Consider the following 24,228-nt stretch of genomic DNA (forward strand, 5'->3'; position numbering starts at 1 on the left):
TTACAAAATTAAGTATTAGCTATATTAATCTTTATTAAGACATAGCATAGTACTTTGAACATAGTAAGCATTCAATGTCTTGCACAGTTATTATAGTTGAACTTCTGGTAGGTTGGTAGTAAAATTCCAGGCAATTCAATGCAGAAGTGTAGCTGTTACAGGAAGGGGGACCCCTTCCAGGGCCTGAAAGTGGGCTGTTGTCTAATACTCAGAAATTAATTGTCCAAGGAGACACACGTGCTGACAAAGCAAGAGACTTTATTGGGAAGTGTGGAGAGCAGGAGGGTAAGGGAACCCAGGAGGACTGCTCTGCCATGTGGCTCACAGTCTAGGGCTTTACAGTGGGATTGTCTCAGGCCAATCACTCTGACTCAGGGTCCTTCCTGGTGGCTTGCTCATCACTCAGCCAAGATGGATTCCAGCAAGGAGGATTCTGGGAGGTTGGTAGGACATACGGACTGGCGTCTCCTTTTGACCTTTCCGGAATCCTTCTGGTTGGTGGTGGCTTGTTAGTTCTGTGTTCCTTCGTTCTGTGTTCCTTACCAGAACCTCCTGTCATAAAATAACTCATGCAAATGGTTACTGTGGTGCCTGGCCAGGGTATGAGGTTTCAATCAGTGTTTCCCCTAACATAGTTATGAGAAGAACGCACCATCAAGAACAACAAATTTAGTTTTAACTTTTAATTGATTTGATAATGTCAACAATCAAATCTACCATTCTACTTAATTGTGAACAATATTCTGGATTGTGTCATTCAGTGTAAAATTTTATATGATTAATAAGTTTAAGAACGAGTAATATTTTATAAAATTTTGAGGATGTTGAAAATTAAACTAATTCTAGAAGCTATTGTTTGATGATGAATAATACTTTAAAATTAGTTTGAAATTAGTTTGAATAGAGACAGATCCTAAAATTTATTTGTAAAGGTGGAACTATTTTGAAGGTATAATTTTCTATGTCGCAGATACTGAAGAAAAGTCTAAACCTTCCCTTAATACCAAGATCAAAAATCTTTAGGACTCTTCCTGGATGCATATATAGCATTCTTTAAATAATACACATAGAAAACAGATCAGTATAATCCTTTTAGGCATTAACACTCTAGCGATAAACTTTTTCAGAATTTTTAAAACTACTTTCCAAACTTAATTTACATAGTAACATTTTAAAATCTCACTTAACCTAATGTTAATTCATTCCCTCAAAAGTAAACTTGGTGCAGCCCAAAGTAATTGTTATGAGAAGCTATTTACTCTGATTAAACTCTCTTAGTGTTTTCATAGAAATCTACTTTATTGGAAAACAATATTACAGGAAATGGCTTAAATGTTCCTTTTGCTAATGCCACTTGAATGCTGTTGGTCCTAAAGAAAAAACTTAAAGAGATATAAAAAGTTAATTAGATATGGGACATGCAAATGATTATGATTACTTAATTAGCAGTATTCCTTAAATTGGCACAATATGTAACCGAATATGTAGCTTAATGGCTTTGTTATTAATCAATTCTTAACATAAATAGTTTGAAGCTCTTGTTTTGTAATGTTCATTATAAATAGTCCCTGTGGGAATCACAACTTTATTTCATTAAAACTCCTGCCTGCTACTAATTGCTGCTAGGAAAACATGCACAAATTAATTGTTTTAGGAGCCAATGATATAAATATACAAGCTTCTGCACTGTTTGGGTGACTGCTATATTGTAGGTCATTCTTTTCCACTGTGATAGATAGCATACAGTACTCGGCAACACTGACCTATTTTAAATCAATAACAGTAAGTCTAACTATTACAGAGGTTAAAAAAAATTGTTTGAAAATGTTTTGTTTATCATGCCTGCTGGGACAAAATATGAATTTAGGTTATAGGCAATTAATTTGTAAGTTTTAACTACTTTTCTTGTGCGAAACAATCATTAGTCTCTAGCAAGGATGACTTGTTGCCGAAACACCCAGTCTCTGTCCACCGGTGCTGAACAGAAATGCAGAGACAGAACTTTGGAGGAGTAAGAAGGAGTAGCTTTGCCAGGCAAAGGGGGCCACAGCAGGCTAACACTCTCAAGACTGTGCCCCCCTTCCTGGGAAATGGAAGGGTCTTATAGTTTCAGAGTGGAAAACAGGGCTGTAGATAAGGATCGGGGCTGTGTAGTCTTGCATTCTTCTTCCCTCCTGGAGACATTGAGATCATTAGGGCTAGAGTCAGGTGGTTCTGGAATAGGTTCTGGTGGTCCTCGAGGTTATTGTTCCATGACCCTTCTGGGATGAAGAATGCTTACAAAGGAAAGGAGTGTTAAGGAGTGTTGTTTTGGAAAAGTAAACATCAGGTGCATAGAACAACTTTAGCTGGAGGGCAATCATTTTCAGAGGGCAAGTAAGCAAGAAAGAGAGGGGGAAAAACATCAGTAGGAGACCGATTGAATGGGTGGAAAGAATAGGGCTGAATAAGGCTAACATAATGGGGGTGTCTCAACTAGTTTCTGCTGCAGCAGCTTGATGAACATTAACTCGGTTAGTACTTTTTAAAGAGATACTGAAAAAAAATTTTTTTAAATCACAAATAAATATAGTCCTGCTCGTTGATAATTCCTCCCCAGTCTTTTACTGTTACAAATGTCCTGTTGCAAATGCACCACAAGAGATGAATTTAAAACCCCAAATATTAAGATGGACTGAAGGGAACAAACCACTCTGGCTTTCAAGTGCAGATTGATACCAATCAGAAGAAAACAGATTATCAGAAACAGACTCACGGACTTAGGAAACAAACTTATGGTTACCAAAGGGGAAAGGTAGGGGGAGGGATAAATTAGGAGGTTGGAATTAACATACACACTACTACATATAAAATAGATAATCAACAAAGACCTACTACTATACAGCACAGGGAAATCTACTCAATACTTTGTAATAACATATATGGAAAAAAATCTGAAAAAGAATAGATATATGTATAACTAAATCACTTTTCTGTACACCTGAAACTAACACAACATTGTAAGTCAATTATACTCCAATATAAAATAAAAATTTAAAAAAAAGAACCCCATTTATATCATTAGCTGATTGCTGATGTCTTAGCTTGTGGTTTTCACAATACAGTATTTCAGAATACTAAGACCAGCTATCAACAGGGGAAATGAACAGTAACAACATAGGCAGAAATATCTTCATACTTTGATGAAATAATATTTGTTTAATATGTTTTTATTGACCTTGGATGGTACTGTGTCTATAACTTTATTTTACTATTGTTTTTTTTTTTTCAATTGTTCGATAATGAAATAAAATCATACCTTTTTCACAAGTTTTTCCTTGTACTAATCCTTACAATATTTTTGTGAAATTGGCTACATACACTATCTGAAATCTGTGCTAAAAATACTCTTGCAATCTATGAAAAACCAAAGCACACATAAATGTCATATCTCAGTTAAATGGGGAGATGAGCAAATCTTTAATGACTGTCAAGCACATTATATACATATTTCACTGAAGTAAGATATGAGATAAAGTACAATTGATTTTGTCTATCTGTAAAAATAATTCAGATAGAAAAAATAGTCATTTTGACAATTAATTTAAAATGAATATGCTTTCTTTTTACAGTGGTTCAACATATCTATGGATCAAAAAATGAAAAGCATGAGAAAGTTATATTGTGAATAGTATTCCTCTGTCTCCCTCTATCTCTCATCTTCCCAGTGTTTTCTTTCCATCTGACTATAGGACAAGGATACTAAACATATTGTTAACATAGCTTTCTTTTATTCCTGCCAGTGTATATTTCCAATTTCAATGGAGCATGAGGGTTTCCTGATTTTCTTTGAGTATTTTATAGATGTACCAAAACTTACATAAGCAGTGCTCTATTGATTAATCTTAATGTCCTATATTAATGTTCTATGCTATTATGATTAATGTTAATAATAATCTTGTACATATTATTTTGCATGTGTATGAATATATCTCCAAGAAAAAGTCCCTAGATTGGGAATTCTGGTTCAAAAGATATTTATATTTTTATTTCTGGTAGATATTTTCAAATTGTTACAAAAATAGCATACCATTTACACTCCCATTGGCAATGTATGAGATTATCTACTTTCTCCACAGTTTCCCTAGACAAAGTGTTTTCTTTTTTTTTTTAACATCTTTATTGGAGCACAATTGCTTTACAATGGTGTGTTAGTTTCTGCTTTATAACAAAGTGAATCAGCTATACATATACATATATCCCCATATCTCCTCCCTCTTGCATCTCCCTCCCACCCTCCCTATCCCACCCCTCTAGGTGTTTACAAAGCACCGGGCTGATCTCCCTGTGCTGTGCGGCTGCTGCGTCCCACTAGCTATCTATTGACAAAGTGTTTTCTAACTTGGATTTGTGACAATTTGATAAATAGTGTTACCTCTGGATACCTTAAACATACATTTTTCTATTTATGAATGATAAAGAACAATTTTTAAATTTTTAAAAGCTAATTCTATTCTCACTCCATTCCCAGCCACACATTGTGTGTGTGTGCGTGTGTGTGTATGTGTGTGTGTGTGTGAATTATCCATTCATTTTCTTTGCCCATTTTTTGCTTTCCTTGTTGGATTTTTTTCTTTACAATTCCTAGTGGGACTCATACATTAAAAAGATTAGTCCTTTTGGGCTTCTCTTGTGGCGCAGTGGTTAAGACTCTGCCTGCCAATGCAGGGGACATGGGTTTGAGCCCTGGTCCAGGAAGATCCCACATGCTGCAGAGCGACTAAGCCTGTGCCCCACAACTACTGAGCCTGTGCTCTAGAGCCCGTGAGCCACAACTACTGAAGCCTACACGCCTAGAGCCTATGCTCTGCAACAAGAGAAGCCACCACAATGAGAAGCCTGCACACCACAACAAAGAGTAGTCCCCACTTGCTGCAACTAGACAAAGCCCGCGCTCAGCAACAAAGACCCAACACAGCAAAAAATAAAAATAAATAAATTTTAAAAAAAGATTAGTCCTTTTAATATGGGTTGCAAATATTTTTTTCCCATTTATATATCTATATATTTCATATGTTTGCTTTGCTATTCTGAAGGGTTAGGTTTTTTAAAATCAATTCTCTCAAGATATAATTGACTTATAATAAGAGGAATCCATTTTTAATGCACAGTAAATAAATTTTTATAAAACACATAATCACCACAAAAATCCAGTTGTAGGGGTTTCCCTGGTGGCACAGTGGTTAAGAATCCGCCTGCCAATGCAAGGGACATGGGTTCGAGCCCTGGTCTGGGAAGATCCCACATGCCGCGGAGCAACAAAGCCTGTGAGCCACAACTACTGAGCCTGTGCTCTAGAGCCCGTGGGCCACAACTACTGAAGCCCACATGCCTAGAGTCCGTGCTCCACAACAAGAGAATCCACCACAATGAGAAGCCCATGCATTGCAAGGAAGCGTAACCCCTGCTTGCCCCAACCAGGGAAAAGCCCATGCACAGCAACGAAAACCCAACACAGCCAAAAATAAAATAAATAAAATAAAAATAGATAAAATAAATTTATAAAAAAATTCAGTTGTAGAACATTTCATTCACTCCAGGAAGTTCTTTTTTGCCCTTTTGAGAAATATGCCTCTTACCCTGGGCAACCATTTTTCTGTCACTATAGACTGGTTTTGCCTATTCCAGAATATCAAATAAGTGGAATTATAATGTGTTTATTTTGGGCTTCCTTTGATTAACATAATGCTTTTAAGATTCATTCATCTTGTTGTCTGTATTAGTAGGCTTTTATTTTAGTTTTTGTTTTCACTTCTTACTGCTGAGCAGTATTTCATTATATGAATAGGCCAAAATTTCTTTATCCACTCACCTGTTGGACTTTTAGGTTCTTTCCAGGGTGTAAGTATTGTGAGTAAACCTTCTATAAACATTCATGTAGAAGTTTTAACGTGTAAAAATATTTCCATTTATTTCAGGTAAATGTTTAGGAGTGTAATTCTTGTGTCATATAGTGTTTTTTAACTTTCTAAGGAAATGTCAACAGTTTCCAAAGTGACTGAATCACCAGCAATGTGTGAGATTCCATACATTTGTATTTCAGTTTTTCGTTTTTTTTTTAATTTAGCCATTCTCATGGGTAGGTAGTGATATCTTACTTTTCTTAATTTATATTTACCAGATGACTTTGATGTTGACCATCTTTCATGTACTTATAAGCATATCTTCTTTTGTGACATCTCTATTCATCTTTTGTCAGTTTTTAATAAATTACTTGTTTTCTTATTGAGATGTAATAGCTCTTTTTCTGTATGCTAGTCCCATATCACATGTGTATATTTCCAATAAATTAGTTTACTTTTTCAGTTTCTTATCAATGTTTTTTTAAAAAGTAGAGATTTCAATTTTTGTAAAGCCTAATTTATTATTTTCATGTGTTTCATGTCTAAGATCTCTTTGTTTGAAAAAAATTATCCTATGTTTATTTCTCTGTATTGTTATTTTGTTTTAGGTGTTTGTAATTTGTAGAAATGGTATTATTTAATGTTTAATTTGATTTCTTACTATTTTCACTAAATACTCTAATTTTAGTACCTACTAATATTACTCTGCATGTGTCTTATCTGTTGCTTTTAACTGTTTAATATTTTATGAGGTGCCTCCACTACATATTACCTACTGACGAGAGGATGACTGTGTACTCAGATTGGACCTTCATTTCCCAGACCTTAGACCTCTATCTCTAGTGAACTAGATAGAACCCTACATACTCTAAGTCCCAGTAGTACTCACACAGCTCTTAAATTAGAAGTGAAGGCTCCAGGCACCCCTCTATCTCTATCTCTAACACTCAGAGCTATGCTGATACTGTCTACCTTGAAATTAACATAGATAATTTTTCTATCTCCTTCATTCCTAATTTTGCCACTCCCTAGAAGAAGCCACACATTCCTAGGATTCTCATCCTAGATTATGAATCTTAGAATTCATACCTTGCATTCTAATTTCCTTCTGGCTCTTTTTATCTTTTATTCTGTCCCCATCTTTCATAACATTTCTAGAAGCCCCTCTTGCCTTTCAAGCAAATAGTCTGACAGCAGCAGAAAGTATATCTTCATTCTCTTCTCGGGAAGTTGTTTTTTGTTGTTTTTGTTGTTTGTTTGTTTGTTTTTGTCTTCTTCTTTTTTTTTAACTTTCTTAAGACCAAGCTCTGATCTCCTTTAAGCATACTGATTCCCCTGTAGCCTTTTAGAATTGTGGTGATTTTTTTTCTCCTCCAGCCACAAGCCTTAAAGTGAGCTAGGAGTCTTTCTTGCTTCATGTTTCCTCTTCCAAACTACTCTTCCTCCCTCTTGTACAAATACTCCCAGCACTGACTCTTTGTTGATAAGATATTATGGTTTTTTTGTTTTTTATTTATTTATTTTAGTCATCTACACACACACAGGTTATCTCTCTCACTTATTCAAGGTTTTAACTCCTGTCATACTATCATATTCCTCAACACTACTCCTGTCCTAATTCCTGATGATTTCTGTATCTAGAGTTAGGATCACACCAACAGCCTGGCCTATATTTCCTTGAACTTCTTTCCCTATTCTTGTGTTTATTCTTGTCTTACCACCTACCTCAGCCAGTCACTCACTGAATATGCCCCATTACCAATATGTACCATTACCTCTCCATGCACTCAAATTCAATTATCCTGCTCTCTGACCACCATGTCCTTTCTTATTAAGCTAATCCCTTCTGGCACAAGATTCTAACAATCGTTCAGTCCCACAGGGACTGCCAATCCATTAATCCTACCAATATTTCATGCTCCTTCAGCCTCCTCAGGTATTTAACTCCTCCTTGTCAAGATAAATTTTGCAGGAAATCACAAACATTGTAATCACTTCCTTGCACATGCTTTCAATTCTTTTGTGCCTCTCTCACTTTCTTATGGCTCCAACCTGGTAAAATCTTATCATTCCTTTATCTTTATTTGCTCCTATGTGGTCTACTTGACACCCTTTGAACTGAATGCACTTTCCCCAGATATCTATATAGGTTGCTCCTTTTCCTTCTGTAAGACTTGAGGAAAGTGTTATTTCCTTAAGGCCTGCTCTTTCCCCTTTAGAAATGTTGCACTACTCCTCCCTAACGTTGGGTTTCCTATCTCCTTGTCTTCCTGTTCTGCTGTATTTTCCTCCATAACAGTTATACTTTCTAATATACTATTCTTTTCTTTATTTAATTTATCTACTATTCTCCCTTCCCTATCGTCTCAGATACAGGATAGAATGCAAGCTCTAGCTACCATTGTCTGGAATTTTTGTTTGTTTGTATGTTTTTTATGGAAGTATTCTCAGTTCCTAGAACAATGTTTGGTTCATAGAAGTAATTTAATAAATATGAAACCATATATTCAATAAATGAATGAACAAATGCAAATTGCCTCCAATAACTGGTGCTTGTAGCACAGATAGTCCTGACCTGGGCACAAATGTGTCTTTCCCTTTCTAGATATTTGTGAGAATTTTCAAGTATTTTCCCAAAGCTGAAATAACTCCTAATTGGAGGTATCAGTACTAAAACCTCATGCATATATATATATTAGTTCTTCCCATTGCACTATTTTTCCCCAGAGCAAATTTATTTTCATATGATGCTTAACTGAGAAAATATTTGTTCTCCAGAATTTGTGATATGTTGTACTTCTATTAAAATGTTATTACCACATATACATTTATTATAAATATAGTAGAGACACTGAATAAGAAAAAACTTGTGACTCCAGATCTCAGATTTCTATAATAGAGAATGGATAATGATACAAAATGATTCAATTCATTCCCAGGCTACTTTCAAAAAGGATAGATAATTTTGTGAAATAAAATTTATGTATGTTCTTTCCTCAGTAAGATGATTTGCGGTAATTGCCCTATGGGAATTTTAACAAGCTCTTGGAAGCAAAGGGAATTTTTTTTTAATTAAAAAGAGTATTGTCTGTCTATCTTCTATAGCAAGGCACTTTGCTGCAGCAATTTACTTTGTAACACCATGTTCAACACAGTACCAACCACTATTACAGTTATAGTATCTAGATTATACAAGGCTCTGTACTCCAGGAAGTTAAAATTCTTGAGCCCATGCATGTAGATGTCTTCTTTATAATATATTTACATGTTATGTAGCATATTTGAGGGTGATTACACAGCTGGTAGCAGTTTGATTTATGTTTAACATAACTTCATATTCATTTTGTAAATTTCTCTCCACATTGTTAATTAAGACATGTCAATGGCTATTCTAAAAGGTATTAAATCAGCAAAAAGTGTTCAAATGATAAAGGAGGGAAAGCTGGTAATATTTTCTCCAGTATTATTTTACCACTTGGTTAATGAATGTAACCATGATGGCTAATTGCTTTCTAGAATGTAGAAAAATTATTAACAAGCTTTTTTTTTTTGCTTTCCTAAAGATGGATCAGTTCAAGTCACCGGTTTAAGACATGAACTGCAGGATACTTAAGTAAGTGACAGTTGAAGTAAATAGAACTTTTTTGAAAAATAAATAAATCAGATTTAGGATCATCTATGAGATTCATGAAATGTATTGATTTTGATCATCTCAGACTACTCGGATTGGCACTATTATGAGAACTGAAGAACTGACTCAAACTTAACTTGCTATTGGTTTAAACATTGGCTAATAATTCTAAAAGTGTCTTGAACAGTGTGAGAGTTTGAATAATGCCCCCTCCCCAATATATTGAGATCCTAATCCCTACAAACTGTGAATGTTACCTTATATGTCAAAAAGAGACTTATCAGATATGATTAAGTTAAGGATCTTAAGGAGAGATTACCCTGTATTACCTGAGTGTGCACTAAATGAAATCACAGGTCTCCTTGTATGGGGGAGACAGAGTTTTGACACAGAAAAGAAGACCATGTGGCTAAAGTAGATGAAAATAGAGGGAGGCAGAGGGCAGCAGAGTCAGATAAAGATGGTTCTCTGCTGGCTTTAATGTTGGAAGAATGGGCCAAGATTTGTGCTCCCCCATTCTTTGCATGCCTGTGTCACAACATCTAGTTACTATCATCCAGGAAGTGGTACTTCTGTTTTCTACTGTGGTAGGGAGAGATTTGGAGGTCTATCCTCACTTCTGACTTTACTACAGAAAACATCTAGAATGACTTTAATTCTGGTTTTAAGATTTCTCTGGAATTTTTTTTCAGTTCTGAATATTTGAGAGTGATAAGGTTCAGGACATGCTACCTCAAAATATGGCATATTGGTGTTTTGAATATTTTAAGCTCAAAGAGTTTGAGGAAACAGCAGAAGCAGGAAGGTCACTGACCTTCTCTTTCCTCTCCTTTCTTTCGTGAAACAGGTCATAAAACCTTCACGTGAAAGGTGTCCTATCTATACTCAGAGGAAAGGAGTATCTATATCTCTGAAGACAAAAGGATGCCAAAAAGAATCCTAACAAATAAGCTTGTTTAGTTTCTCCAAGATTACTACAATTCCTCCATACTACTCACCCTATCTCATTCCTCTACCGCTGCCCATGTTCATCAAACCTAGGGTAAAAATACACAGGTCTGTTTCTTTGGGTCTTTATTTCCTTATTAATTTTCCTGTGTCACATAAAATTTATATTAAATAAACTTTTATGCTTTTCTCCTGATCTGGGCTTTGTCAGTTTAACTTTCAGACCCAGTCAGAGACACTATGAGGGTCAAGGAAAACTTTTTTCTCTCTCCTACAAGAGTAAAAAGCAGGAAGTATATGTAGACTTCTCATGCTGGATAAAGAGCTATGACTCTTGTTATGCACGCTTACTCATAAGAAATAAAAATAATAGAATATACCTAACGTGCCTCAGAATTAAGAACAATTTCATCATTCACCTTCTGTTTCCTAAGAAGATTTTAATAGATCTTTAATGTTACTAATTATTTTCACTTCCATTCACTGTTTCCCTAATATCATTGTGGAAGCTTCAGTATCTAAGCCTATTTAAATGTCTAAATATGAAAATAATAAGGCATTTATGATCATTTCTCAGCAAAAGCGAAAAATACCCAAAGTACCTGTTCTCAGGATTCTTCCATTTTATTCAGTCTAGACAGACAGTAAGGAAACAAATAGACGACAGTGTGGAAGGAGCTAGTATTACAAGGAAAAATAAGGCACAGCTTAATAGAGACTTCTCATTTTTCACCAAAATTCACAATGTACTCTTTTACCTGAGAAAGTACAGCTACACTGTATCAGCCAGCCTCCAGTTGAGGTCAAGTGTAGTCATATGATGGAGTTTCATTCATTGAAATGTGCTCAGAAGTTACATGTACAGCCTTCAGGTCTGGCCCATAAACACACAAATCAAAATAAAAAACTGCTATGCTCCCTTTGTTTTCATGCTTGTCATCTTCTGACTAGCATGGGTGGCAGTGGCCCCAGTTAGCTTGAAAGCTACATGAAAATTGTAGCCTGGCTCCACTCAGCCTGAGACTCTGAGCAAAGATGTGGAGGAGAGTCATATCACTGCCATACCTGCATGCTCCCTGTTAAGTGAGCAAAATATTAACTTCTATTGTGTTCAAATTATTAACTTCTACTGTGGGACATATATATTTACATGATATTTCACACGGGCTGGTTAGAGAAGCCTCCCTAATAAAGAAAGTCTTAGAGCCCTAATGAAGGGAGAGGCTAAGTCATGTGTCCATAAAATGCAAAGTGAGGGCTTCCCTGGTGGCGCAGTGGTTGAGAGTCCGCCTGCCGATGCAGGGGACATGGGTTCGTGCCCCGGTCCGGGAAGATCCCACATGCCGCAGAGCGGCTGGGCCCGTGAGCCATGGCTGCTGAGCCTGCGCGTCCGGAGCCTGTGCTCCGCAACGGGAGAGGGCACAACAGTGAGAGGCCCGGGTACTGCAAAAAAAAAGCAAAATGAAACTGCTAAATCGAGATATAATTGCAAAGAAGTGGAGGCAGAAGTATTTTTGTTGTTTTTAAGGAAGAGCAAGGAGGCTTATGCTGGAGCACAAGCCCCAGGTGGGAGGAAATGAGGTCAGAGATGTATGTATCATGGTGCCATGTCATATAGAGCCTTGAAGACCAGGATAAACTTTTTGAATTTTGCTCTGTGTGAGATGGACAGCCAGTGATGTAACATAATCTAATTACATTTAAAAATCCTATCTTTTGTGTTGATAATTGAATACATGTGGCAAATGATTAATTAGAAGATTATTCTAATATAAGCATTTAATGTTATATTTTTCCTGCTAAACACTGCTTTAGCTGCATCCAATAAACTTTGATGTGTCTTTTTTCTTTTCATTCAGGACAAATATTTTTTAAATTTCCCTGAGACTTCTTTTCTTCTTTGGCCCGTGTCTTCACAGAAGTGTGTTGATCAATTGCTAAGTATTTGTTGTGGTTTCCAGATATCTTTCTGTTATTGATTTTAGTTTAATCCATTGTTATCTGAGATAATCTTTTGTATGATTTCTATTTCTAAAAATCTGTTAAGAGTTGTTTTATAGCCCAGAATATGGTCTGTCTTGGTTCATGTTTCACATGCACTTGATAAGAATTTTTATTCTGTTGTTGTTAGGTGAACTGTTGTATAATTTTGGTCAAGTGTGTAGATAGGTTTTTCGGGTCTCCTATATCTTACTGATTTTCCATTTACTCTTTTGATCAATTCCTGAAAAAGGAATATTGAAGTCTCCAATTATGATTGTGGATAATTCTTTTATTTTTTCTTTTTATTCTATCAGATTTGCTTCATGTATTTTGAAGCTCAGCTTTTACATGCACGTGCATTGAGGATTTTCAAATAATCTCAGATAACTGACTACTTTTTCATAGTGTAATGTCTCTCTTTATCCTTGATAATGTTCCTTGTTCTGAATTCTGCTTCATCTTATATTAATAGAGGTATTTCAGCTTTCTTTTAATTAACATGCACAGGCATATTTATAAGGGGTTTGAGGGATTTGGGGGCTGATCAAGGTAAAAGATACGACCATGAGGTGGCACTTTATTGGGTGACACTTTGACAGGTTTGTACTGTGTGGGAACAGGAAGGCCCTTCCCATAGGAATCTGTCCAGAGGCTCACGTAGGGTTGTTCCTCAGAAGTGGAGAAGGGCAGGACAACTCCCGAGAGAGGGGGCTTATGTGTCTAGGTGACAACATGTTAGAGAGCTGCAGAAGGGCAGCAGCGGTTTGGGATCTTTATGGCCAGGTCTTAACCTATCTATTGCTAGAGGTGAGGTTTTATGAGTATACAAAGAAGGCAGGCTCCAAATGGCTAAAAATCTGCTTGTTTGGGCTCTTTTAAAAATAATTGGATGTGTAAATATTTTAGTTTGGACCAGGCGGCTTTTGAGCAAATGGGTTGCACCCTGCAGTGAAGAAATAAATAACCTAGGAGCCAGTATACAGAAGCCATCTTCTTGTCTCATTTATCAAACAGTTCATCCCCGGTCCCAAGTTGTTTTGTAATCTAAAGTGTATGTTGTTTTATAGTGTCTGAATCTGGAGCCAGTGATAAAGCATTCCCAAGACCCAGAACCCTATAAGAGCACAAACTAGGATTTTCAAGCTCTGTCACAGCCAGTCTGCCCTTTTAGTGGGGAAAGCCTGGAGGATGGATTAAGGACAGACTGGAACTCAGGGTGAGAGGGAAGACATATGTTTTCTCTTCAAGTGAGAATTGGCCTCTCCCTCTTGGCCCTTATGTCTTTTCCATTTTTATTACTTTGTGTGTGGTCACCAGCAAGGAAGGTAAGTGATTCCAGTCCCCTTGTGATGACACCATGCTGCTTTTTTTCCCTAGAGGGCACCAGGGCTCTTCTCCAAGGTTCTTCTGTCTCGTCTCACTGTTTCCTCCCTCCATCTCATCGACCCAGGAGTCTGGACTCCATCTTCCTCTGTGGGAGGCACCCTCCTGAGAAGCTTCTGTGAGCAGGGTCCACCACAAGGCTCCTGGTTTGAAGCACTGTTTCAGGATGATAGCTATCTCCTCTGGAGTCTGGGAAGAGGCAGGAATATAAGCATCCCTGTTTTTAATCACTTTAAATAATGCTTTACCTGGCTCAGCCCAAGGATGAGGGTTTTGATATTCCTCTGGAGAGGGGCTAGAATGACTCTGTCCCTAACAATAGATCCAAGAAAGACAGCAGCAAAGCCATGCTAGCTGTTTGAAAGGCTCCTCTCCTAGTTCTGATTAGTAGAGACCTCTGCTGTGCCATCTCTGCCTTAGAGGCTCCTTAATCTGCCATTACAGTACCTAGGGCCATGACATCCTCTTCTCAGAGAAGCTCAAACTGCCAAAAGCAGCTCATCCTGCTACAGCCTATTATGAGGTCAGGGACAGCCCACACTTGGTCCAGAAGCATGCTCTCCCTCCCTTTTTCTATTTAGACCAACAGGTCTTACAATGTCCAGTAGCTGCCTAGTGGAGATCCATAAAACAAAGTCCACTGTGTGCAGTTTGAAATTATTTCAAAAGGCAAAAGTAAAAGCAGTCTGGGAAAGTTAAATGTTGATGAAATCTGGATAAATGCATGAAATAATATTCTAATAACAATAGTGATTAAAATATGTGATGTTTTCTTTGTAGGAAGTTTGTCAGGAAGTTGCAGAGAGGTTCATTATTCTGATAGTAGCTTAATCAAAGTTACCTGAAAAACATTCTTTACAATACCAACTATTATGGAGATGGAAAAGCAAATGTTTGGTAAATAAATATTTGCAGAGCCATGCAGAGACTATGGGACACAGAGTGGACGCTGATCTCTAGGCTCTGCCTAGAGTTACCTCCACCACACATATCCCATATTCTTTGCATATATCTCTGGTAATAGCTCTATTTATCTATAACAAACCCTCTATCTATATTATTTTAGACAGTGAGGGGGGAAGGTCAAAGTTTCTTCCTGAGTCTTTTGGGCCTTTGTGGTTTTAAGCTCAAAATAATTCACATGCCAAAGAGACATTTTGGGGTGGCAAATTTTGTTCCCCTACCTAATATTCTAAATCATATTCACAAAATTCTGAAGGCCAAAAAGCAATGTCCTCACTTTCCAGATAAGAAGCCTGAGTTTCAGCATGTTTAGGAAATTTTCCAAAAGCACACAGCTAACTAAGTGGGATTGCTGACACATGAACTCAATATTTGTGAATCTGGCTTCAGCCTTTCCACTGTATCCCAAAATGATCCAGGTTTTTATCCTTAAAGAAAAAGAAAAATACTCAGTTGAGATTGTCTTTTGATTATCAGTGCTCTCTGAACTTGCTCAGGGGAAAACATAATTGTTATCATCAAATGTAAATTGCAAGAGTAATCATCTTCTTTTACCATCCTCTCCCTGCCTTCCATCATGGCATTGTAGTCCAGAAAATATGATGTACATACCATAAAAAAATTCATTAACTATCTCTACATTTCCTCACTCATTCCAATTGCCCTTTTAAGGTAATGCTCATACACTCTCTAGATATCATATTATGTATTTCTTCTGACATTTAGTATTGAGCACCAGTCTCTACTGCAGGTAAGTCCTTGAGAAGTGGTCAATAATCTGTGTTTTAAAATATTATCATGTTTATGTTATTTGAATCTTAAACATTATTTAATTCACTTTAAACTTGGTACTTCTACTTATTTTTTTTTTTTTTAATTGTATGCCATTCTCATGTGAAGGAATGATTAAACACCAATTTGAGCCAGTTCTAACAAGCGGTTTATTCTCCCATTACAGCGTGTGGCCATGTGTGACTATGACTTTTAGGTTAGAGCTCCCAGAGAACACTTGATAATTGAATTTGTGCTTATCAAATTAAAGTTTGAAAAATTTAGTGCTATTAGATTGATGATTTTTTTTAAGGAGTACACATAGATATATTAGAGTCCCAGTTGGAACCAAACTCATTAAAAAACAGCTAGTGTCAAAACTTACTGTTCATGGGTAGGAAGCTTCTGGTTTTGAAAAATCTAAATTAAATACTTGTCTTGATATAATATGAAATTTTTACAAGTAGAATATGTATATATGTGCTAATTTTCTTAAAAATACAAAAATCCTTGTGTTGTTTCACCTTGCTAACAAGAAGAAAAAGGAAAAAGAAAGGAAAATCACAGCTAGATGACTACAAAATAAAGTCAAGGAACATCTTTATAATTTGGATCTTTGTAGATAAGTAAGAAATGGATTCTAGATTACCTTGTAATACAGCATAACATAGTTTTAGGAATATGGATTTGAGAGACAAACTACCCAATTATTATGCCCTGCTCAACCACTTACTAGCTATGTGATTGGGATAATATTCTCTGTGCTATGTGTTTCCTTCTTCTATAACATAGGACTAATAAAATTATCTTCTTGTATTTTTTAATAAGATTAATTAAAAATATGCAAAATGGGGCTTCCCTGGTGGCGCAGTGGTTGAGAGTCCGCCTGCCGATGCAGGGGACACGGGTTCGTGCCCCGGTCTGGGAAGATCCCACATGCTGCGGAGTGGCTGGGCCCGTGAGCCATGGCCACTGAGCCTGCGTGTCTGGAGCCTGTGCTCCGCAATGGGAGAGGCCACAACAGTGGGAGGCCCGCATACCGCAAAAAAAAAAAAAAAAAAAGCAAAATGCTTAGAACCTCTCTTGGTATATAATTAACACTATAAAATTATTCGCTTTCTTAACTCTCTTTTGCTAGGTTCTTTGAAGGCACAAATTCTACCCTAAATTTCCATAAATAATTTGTTCACAATTATATTAGACACAAAGAAAAACCTGTGCCATTCTTTAAAATCAAGAAAAAGTAAATGACATATACTACCATTGCTTCTATTCAACAGTGTATAATAATAGGTACTACCCAGTAGAGTAAGTAAAGAACTTTTTCTTTAATTAAAATGTATAAGAATTGTAGGAGTGTACATTCACTTTCTTGCCCTGGGGCTACATCCAGCTCTCACAGGGCTCTGCATGACACTGATACACTCTAGTAATGCCATTACATTGATTGGACTTGGTGAACAGAAAGTGGTAAGTACCTTAGATGCCTGTAAGTGTGCCAAAGAATGGATTGTTTGAAGTTTTTAGGAGTCTGTGGTCTGGGGCATGTGGTAAAAATAAAGTGACCATGAATTGCACTCCCTATTGTTAAGAAAGTTCTTGGTGAATTTCTTTAGATTTTGGAGGAAGTCTACACCAAACTAGGGGATACTATTTCAACCTACTTATCATGTGACTGAGAAGTCTGACAGTTTCAAGTCACAGAAAAAAAGAGAACTCTGTAGCAGGTTCAGGTTGCAATGCAAGATGCCTTCTATTTGTGCCATATGTTCCAGGAAACCAATGGTGTTGGAGACATCACAGTTGTATAACGATGATGTGTGGAGTCTCTAGTAGACCCAATAGCAGACTTCTGGGAAGGTTATGGAGAAAGGCAATGCCGTTTGTGACCAAAAAAAAAAAAAAAAGAAAGAAAACGAATCAAAACTACTCTCTTTCTGTAGAAAAACTCCTGGCATGCTCTGGGTTTCTGACCATGGGCTCTGCATTTTCCATTTGGAGTTGAGTATTATTAGATCTACTAAACATAAGCCACAAGAACAAATAAGCAAGCAATTGTACAGTGGAAATGGTATAGTGAGAATTGAACTTGATCAAATCCAGAAGGCATGAGTAAAATTACATGATTTTGTGGCCCACATTTTCATAATACTTATCCATATTACACTGATATCTCTCTTTCAACTCACACTTATGGCTTTTCTACACCTGTCCTATTTCCAAGATAGATTAGCACAATAGGCTGGTCTCTAGCTGAAAAGAGACCACTGCCACACACCAAGCAGGAATGGTTCTAAAGGACAGTGGTAAAAAGAATTGCTCCTAGCATGGCTGTGAGTAATAATCTTGTTACTAAATTCACATGGGTTGAGAAGTGGTCTGGAGTACGGCTAATGTTGAATGACTGGAACAGATTTTCAGGGGCCTGGAAAAAAGGTTAGAAGGATGGAGATAAGGAAATCTGAGGAAGAAACATCTGGATTGATCTATAGGTGTTGCACAACTTATCCATCAAATTGCATCCATCACTGAGGAATCACTAACCAAATAGTTGGAAAGAATGACAATCTCTTTCCCTGTCACATCAGTAATGGCACGACGGGTCTGTGAAAGGGGTAGTCATGAGTGTATGTCTGAAACTCATTTAACTGATTTCCTGCCTGGTAATAGCAGTGACAAAACAATTGCAGCAACCACATTACAAGCCAAAGAACAAAGGCTCAGAATCCCTGGGGAGAAAAGTGTTGGTCACCCTATAGTGTCTGTGGCATGGAATATAGTTTTTATTTTTTTTCCCACAAACTCTCTTGTGTCTTTGCAAAAAATGTGTTTTGCCACCACCTGTGACAGATTGGGTTTTATGTAAGTCATGAGGAAATCTGAATGGTACAAGAAGTGGACAGCATCGGATATTTCTTGTGTGTTATTTGAGATTCCCTTGCCTTACGTCACCGTGGTGACAAATAGCTTGGGGCAGTCTTCAATCAGTTTTGCTTAGATGCAGTCTGACAGTGCTCTACTAATTGTTGCTTCAGGTACGTTTGTCTTCCTACCATAGGGCTCGTCTGTGGGTGGACCATGGAAACCATTTTGGCATCCTTCATGTATAACTCACGGAGAATGGTTAATCTCTAGAGGGCAACCCTTGGCCAATAACTATGGAAGCCAAGAGTTAAATGCTTCCTTTTTTCTTCCCATAGTCACAGAGGTATTGGATGCTTTTACTAAAGCTTCTCACAAGAAGATGAAACAACCAGGTATGTATGGGTGGCAAACTCAGTAACGCATCCCTCTATTCTCTCTACCTTTTTTGCTTCATTCTCTCTATCCTTCATTCCTACTCTCTGGCATCATATTCTCAAGTAAACTTTTTGTTCATGAGCCTTGTCCTTAGGTTCTACTATTACAGACTAGGCAACAACCTAATAAAATAGCATTTGCAAAGCCACCAGTTGAACACAGAGGAAAAAAAACCTAGCAATTTATTTTTCTAGTTTCTTGAGCTTAACACTTACTTGGTCATTCAAAAATCATTTATTAATCAAATGCATGTATGTGTATAAATGTGTATGTTACACATATGTGTGTGTGAATATGAGTGTGTGTACACACACACACACACACATAAACATAAGCTTTGTTTTATCCACTGGTTTAGGGGAACAATTTTGAAAAGGAAAGAGGGAGAGTGTGTGTTCTCAGAAGCTTAATAGAGGTCTGATCCAATATATGAAACTGTAATTCAAGAACAAAAAAATAAGAGCTACAGACATTTTCTTTACATGTTTTGCTTAAGTATACTATGTTTATATTCCTTTAGATGAGGAGTTCACCTGCAGTCTGTAGACTACTTAATAACTAATTTAAAAAATACTAGCATACATTTGTGGTAGATCTAGTACAAATTTTGTCCAACTTAAAATCAGGCATATTCTTGGCATTGCTTTTTTTCTTCTTTATTATGTCTTGGTTATTTGTTCATTAGATTGAGGCACATTTAAGGTCGAGAGATTAATCTTGTAAGCAGGTTACCGCTAGAGATGACTGTTAAAGTTTTGTAGTTATTATTGTTTTATTATTTTAAAAACAATTGTATTATTAAGGAAGTTTAATCTTGAGCCTATACATTTTGTATTTGCTAAATGCCTTATTCTTTGTGAGGTCACATAACCAGGAAGCATCTTTGTCCAAAATGACAAAAATAAAACCAAATATAGAAAGAAACAAACCAAAACACTTAGTAGCCAAAACTAACATTGTAAGACGCAAATAGAGCTAATATATTTTATCATATGAGAGTTAAAATGATTACATATTCATTCTGAAGTGATAAGTGAATGTAAATACAAGTGTCTATTCATAAATTGTACAAGAAAAATAAACACACTTCTAATGCATAATTTTATAATGTGAGAGTCTAATACATGAGAATGAGAAAATGGAAAGGAATCTCACTTATTCAGTATCATGGGAGATTTGTAAATTTTTCCAGATAACATATTTATTTATTTTAAGTGTGAAATAATTTTAATATAAACATTTCAAATATTATTTTAAAATGTATCACTTATATTTCAAAATTTATTGAAGAAAGTATGTTAAACATAGTTTAAGCTTTTCTACTTTTTTTATTTTGACACATCTGTTTTTTTATCATCTTCATTCTCATTGCCATCATTTAATTCATACCCTAAATGACTAACTGCAATATCATAATTTTCCTTGTTCATTTCTCTGTGTTCACCTTCATTAATATTTCCCATCCTCATAGCCATATAACATATGCAGCGATTTTTATATTTAACTCAATGATATTTTGTATTGCTTATAGTATTTTATGCATATTAATTTTGACTCTCCAGCATACAACTACATCATAAACTCCTTCAAAGCAAAGGTAATAGCTGCTATTTTATCAGTACTCTATTTTTAACTCCTAGAAAAATATTGAACACATGCCTTCTGAAAAAAATAACTATTTTTGCATTTAAATTCAATTATAGTTATTTGAAAAATAGCATCTTATACTAGTTTCATATGAGTGGTTTCAAACTTTGTAAAGCCACAAAACCTTTGCGTAGAATGAAACTTACCTTAAACAAGAAAAATATAAGCATAACTGCTATAGTTGAAATGGATTGGGGGTAGCAAAACCACACAAATTTTCCTTGCTTTCAATCAGATGACCTTTGATGTATGTGAATTTTAAAATGTCTTCTCTATAATATTTCATCTTATTGAATTCTTGTACTGGCTGATCCATTATTTCATAATATAAAAATGTCAAAAATATAAAAATATTTTCCTATGATTAGTATTTTAATTTACTGCTTATAAAATTTAAGCCTTGTGCTTCAACTATATTTAAAGATGTGTTTTGGGTAGTTTCGTGGATCAGAAATAAGGCAGGCATCCATTCAGCAAATGTTCACTAAGCACCTTGTATGTGTTCTATAGACACTGGAAATAAAGTGGTAAAAAGAACAAAACATGCAGACTCCCTATTTTGAGGCATCTTGAGTTTTGGTGGGAAAACAAATATAAACACACACATAATGTCACGTGTAGTTAAGACTGTGGAGAAAAAAAAGAAGTAAGGTAAAACTGAGCAAGGTGAAGTAGATTGAGTGGCTGCTATATTTAGTAGTGTGGTTAAGTGCAATTCCTTGGTAGAGGTGAATTTGAGCAGAAACTGGAAGGTGGTAAGGTGAAATGTCCTCTGCTCATTTCAGAAACTAGTTTATTTCTTTGTTCTTAAGCAGCGCTGTCTGTTACATTATAGATTTAGTGCAGGCCATTTTATTATAAGCAGAGCTTTGATGCTGTTAAGATTCTCCTCAATTCCAGTCTGATGTCCAAGTTCAAGTGGAAAAAGGACTCATGAGTAACCACGTATTTAGAAAGACATGAGAAAGCTACTTATATCTAAAGCACTGTGATTCCTACAGAGGAGTGACTGTGTGAAGCTCCAGGATTGAAATGTAGCACATTTAATTATTTGTTCATAGAATTACAAAACTGAATAATAAAATAATGTTAACTGTGTGTGATAAGTATACATCAAACACTTTTCTTGTGTTATTAAATTATAGTAAGAACTTAAATGTTTATATGTAGTTTATATCTTCCTCTCAAGGGTGCCATAATGACTCATTGTCATCATGGGATGCAGCTTTGAATAAATTGAGCATTTAAGAGTTTGAAGTCTGGCTCAAACATAACAGTAGCTTACATTTATAAATAATCATTCTTTAAGCAACTCAAAGCTTTTTATGGATCTTTCTTGTTAGTCCATACAACTTCAAGGAAAATTTAAGAGACCACGACCACTGTCTCTTTTCAGGGACAAAAAGTAAGGCAGTCAGATTAGCTGCCTTGCCCGGGGTCAGTCAACCTCACAGCAGAGCTGAGAACAGAACGAGCCTAGCTTTTCCAAGGAGCTAGTTTCAAAATCGTGCTCCACTAGAAGAAGAGTGTGCTTTTTGTCATTCCCCGAGGCAGAAAGGTAAAAATAAAAAATTGCCTATGTCAAAGTCTTGCCACCTTTAGAAAGGTTAGCTTTCTCATGGCTCACAAAGTACGCTTTGTTTTGTTTTTATAAAGGGATCCAGAAACTATAATAAAGCTTTTGGAAACCACTGACTTGATTGGTATATCAACGTCAATATTTTCTATAGAGTAGACATGGCATTACACTGGATGTTGTTCATAAAAAATATTTTGCTAATCCAGTCTATAAAGTGGCCATTAGATTAATTTAACAAAGGTCATTGAAACCTACTTAGTAGGTGTGGAATATGTATCAGGAGAGATAATGATATTTATAAAAGGTTTTGCTCCTTGTTCTACTGAAAAGGAACTTCTAGCATAGTCTGGGTAATAACTACATCTATATAGCACATTGTTCATGCCATATTAATATTATATACAAAGTATTGTGCTACTTCAGCAGGGGGAAAATCACTCATCTATTGGGTTTACCAAAGGTTTCATGAAATGCTAATCAAAACTTGGATTTTGATAGGCAGATATAAGGGACAGTGGGGACTACAAGAGAAAAAGCATATTGTGTGGTCACCCTCAGATAGGGGCTGAACCCTAGCAATTTGTGCTGCGAGCAGGATGTCTAGGTGATGGCCACCACTACAGGAGGTCTTTCTTCTCTAGCTTTGCTCTGTTAACCAGCTCTACTTGCTGTGTTCTGGAGCACATGCACTTTGAACCGCAGCTTGTTGGCTGCAGTGCACACTGAGCTGTGTTGCTGCCTGCTGGCAAGCTTGCCCTTTCACCTGTGCTCCCTAGTGTCGCTTTGTGCTGCATTTGTCAAACCTACCAAAACTCTGTTACAGATTCAACTGTGACCAAAGTCAGAAATTTCAATAATTGGTGTTTAGGAACAGCAATATATGCTTGGAACCCTTCTTGAAGTGGCCCCGGGTTGCTTACCTCTACCTGTGCCCATCTGTGTGTCTCAGATTAAATTGTGTGTCTCAACTCCAACATAAGGAACAACTGACACTAGGCTTAGAGGAATGACTCATCCTGTGACCACTGGTTGTATGTCTTATCCAGGCATCGGGTCCTGCTCTGCAGAGTGCTCAGGAGAAAGAAAAAATCACCATGCAACCTATGGGCACATCGGGTGTAAGGAAGAGTAAGTAGTTAGTTACCATGTGGTGTGAGAGCCACATTCCTAGAAGCAGATGACTCATCAGGATTCTACAATATGTCTCGGCGGCTGCTGCTGCCTATGCCTCTGTTGCCAAAACACAACACACAGTATATAAAATTCTTGGGATTTTCCAGAAATACACATATCCAAAGGAGGACTGGTACATAGAAGTGCATATGAACATGGAGTGGGAAATAAGAGTAATAATAATGACAGTGACAGAAGTAGAAATTGCTATCGGTGGTGAACTGTGTGTCAAGGACCAGAAAACTAGTATAAAATCACCAGTGGTCCTTCAAAACTAGACTTAGGGTTTAAGATATTAGTAGGGAACATTGAACTATTGAAATTTCTGAGCAGAGCTGAGTTTTAGAAACATTAATCTGGCTGTGTTGTAATACTATCACAGGCTTTCTAATCAATCAATCAATCAGTCAACCAATCCATTATTTTTAATTAGATTTGTTAAAAAATAATTGTACACCAAGTTTTAGAGTCACCGTTTTAGGTTACTTGATACAATAGTTATATAGACATTTGATCATTTGTAAGAATTAAAATTCAGGCCCTCTTACTCACTATTGTGTGACCTTGGGAAAGTTATCTCCCTGCACTCAGGTTTTATAATCTTTAAGACTGGGATAGTAATTGAACCTACCTCATAGGACTACGGTGAGAATTAATTAATTTAGCATATTTAAAGTATTTACAACAGCGTCTTACACATAGTAAACACTGATATAGAGGTTGTCATTTTAAAAATATTTATTTAATAATATCCACTCAACAAATATTTATTGAGTGCTTAAATTCCAGGTATTGTTTTAATTTCTAGCAATATGGCAGTGAATAAACAGATGAAGCAAACCAACTGTCCTCGTGTATTGTTAACAAAATAAATAAAGTTGTCCTCATGTAACAAAATTGATGTATTTTGGGTGTTTGGAGTTTGAGGAAACAGAGGAGGATTTTGAAATAAAGATTATCATATATTT

The sequence above is a fragment of the Leucopleurus acutus genome (genome assembly GCF_964270905.1).
Source record: "Leucopleurus acutus genome assembly, chromosome: 2".
Lineage (NCBI taxonomy): Eukaryota > Metazoa > Chordata > Mammalia > Artiodactyla > Delphinidae > Leucopleurus > Leucopleurus acutus.